We start from the raw sequence: 2631 nt of genomic DNA, 5'->3' as shown, positions 1-2631 counted from the left end.
ACAGCCCCATTTACCCTGTGCTAGTTTTATTAATAAAGGGTATTATTTTAGAAATTTTTATTTTATTAAAAAAAATAAGTTTATAAAGTGTCATCATTAAGCCTTATTTATATGTATAATCTTATCTCAAAAATTATCTTGTAATTTAGGAACAGCATTTTCCTCCTCCTCCTATTATTATTATTATTATTGTTATGGTTATTGTTATTATTAACTGGAAGGGAAAGGAATCATCATCAATGAGTTGAAATCAACAGAGTAACCAACTAGTTTGACTCCATGTCACTACATTAACAACTATCTCTCTCTCTCTCTCTCTCTCTCTCTCACCCCCCTTTGTATTAATCTGGTTTCCGTCCACAAGCTCACTACTACTTGTCGTCCTTCCTCCTTCCTCTTGTTCTCTCCTCTTGCCTCCTCAAACAACAAACACCCCCCTTCTAGATTATGAAGAAATGTGAGCTCTGCAGCTCTCCTGCAAAACTCTTCTGCGAATCAGACCAAGCTGATCTCTGTTGGGTCTGTGATTCCAAGGTTCACTCTGCTAATCTCCTTGTAACAAAACACTCCAGAATCCTACTCTGCCATGTCTGTCAATCCTTAACTCCTTGGCGTGGCTCTGGACCCAAGTTTGTTCCCACCATGTCTGTTTGTGAAGATTGTGCCGAACAGAACCAAGAATGAGGGACTGAGACAACAGAATGACCATGACGGTGGCGGTCATGGCGGCGGGGAAGATGAAGACGAAAATGATGACGACGGAGAAGAAGAAGAGGAAGAAGAGGAAGGAATCAGAGAAGAAGAAGAAGATGAAGATGATGATGATGATGAAGAAAATCAAGTTGGTTCCATGGAAATGTACGCCGCCACCTCCAGTTTCAAGTTCTTCATACAGTTCGAACAATTCTTCGCGGTTCTCCGACTAGTTTCTTGTCTTCTAATCTTGTAAATCTTTGATTACTACTCTGTTCCTAACATTCTCTGTTTCTTCCTCTGTTTTCCCTCGGTTTTTTCCCCACTTCTCTGTGTTTCTGGCAGTTTATGCCATTTCCATGGAAAATTATAGGCCAAGTAAAACCAGAAAGAATTAAGCCAATAAGAGAAAGAATAACATGTTTTGATTAGCAATAGGCTAGACTAAAGAGAAATTCCTGTATTCATCTGCTAATGTCAATACTTTAAACTGTGATCGTCACTCTCGTGAAACATTTCTTGGCATTTACATTTGTTGAGCAAATTCTGAAGCATTATATTCCCTCCATTTTTAAAACAAACATCTTTTAACCATAATACGTATATCATAAAAATTTTGTTCTCGCTAATTAAAATATATATCATTTATGTTTTTATCCTTAATTTCAATTTATAATGAGTAAAAATGTCAAAAATTCATAGATACAAGAATAATACAAGAGGTAAAATTAAAAAAAAAAAATCTAAGTGCTAAGTTGTTTCTATTTTGGATCAAGATTAATTAAAAAAATGTTTATAATTTCTATGAAGAGAGTGTGAATAATAATTTTTCCAAGATTTTTTTTTCATAATATATCAAGTTAAGTGGGTAGTAGTTGATGGCTAAGATTGTTATATTTTTACGCAGACATTATTATTCACAAACACAAGTTTGTTCTTATATTTCAAGGAAAAACATGCTACCCACAACCACAATTTAGTCCGCAACATCATAATTACAATTATAATTATAATTGTACTGAATTCTCTAATAGGTCTGTGATTGTTATAACTTACTGAAAAAAAATAATCATCCACAATTAGTTGTATTAAGATAATTTTGTAACTTTTCATTAAAAATATTTAATCTATATTTTATTTATCTATATATATATATATAGTGTAGAATGTATATAAGAAGACATAATATTCATAAGTCTGCCACTCATCTTAAAAGCACACGTGGAAAGTCTACATATTAGTAATTTTTTAATAAAAATATAAATTTATTATAGTTAAACTAAATATTTAAAAATAAAAATAAAAATATTATGGCTCAGTAAATATAAATCTTTGTCCAAGAAAACTAAAGAAGCACGCTGATCAGTTCGATATTGATTTCTATTTCCACATTTCTAATTTGAGATTGACACGATCAACATCGCTAACAAATCAGAATCATAGAGCACTGACCTTGCTTCATAGGGATTTAATAGTTACTTTTTTTTTTATTTTTTAAATTGCATAACATCAATAAGTGTTTTTCCTTCAAATTCTTCGACGGAAGACTTAATCAGTGAGAATCCCACCAACGCTTGTCCCACTCTAAATCCCATAAACGTTTTTACATTATGAAGTTGGAATCTCATAGACTGAGATTCTCACTGCATTTTATAAGCCCGCTTATTAACTCATTGATTATTCTTTTTAGTTTAAGATATTATGAATTTTTCTTTTTTGTTTCTTGAGTTTAAAACTTTCAAAAACGTCTAAAATTCGTAGTTTATTTTTTTTTATTTTTGGAATCTACGAGCATTGGACCTATGCCCAAGTGGTTCATCATCATCAAGCAATGAACTACTCCCTTGGCTCTATTTACAAGTCAATTTTAGTATTTTTTTAGAACTAAAAAAAAATTTAAAACCGCATTAACTCTATCTACAGATTTATTAAGTTTTT

At 31.8% G+C, this 2631-nt stretch overlaps 1 pseudogene; it reads left to right on the top strand.

Annotated features, from left to right (window-relative positions):
• Positions 1-395: 395 nt before the first annotated feature.
• Positions 396-1007, top strand: LOC129295470 (zinc finger protein CONSTANS-LIKE 4-like; annotated as a pseudogene).
• The last annotated feature ends 1624 nt before the right edge of the window (positions 1008-2631 follow it).

This window comes from Prosopis cineraria, unplaced genomic scaffold, assembly GCF_029017545.1.
Source record: "Prosopis cineraria cultivar Desert tree isolate PC_DT_omini unplaced genomic scaffold, ASM2901754v1 PC122, whole genome shotgun sequence".
In the NCBI taxonomy this organism is placed as follows: Eukaryota; Viridiplantae; Streptophyta; class Magnoliopsida; order Fabales; family Fabaceae; genus Prosopis; species Prosopis cineraria.
Note: the sequence above shows the minus strand (reverse complement) of the source record. Positions and strands in the feature narration are given on the sequence as shown.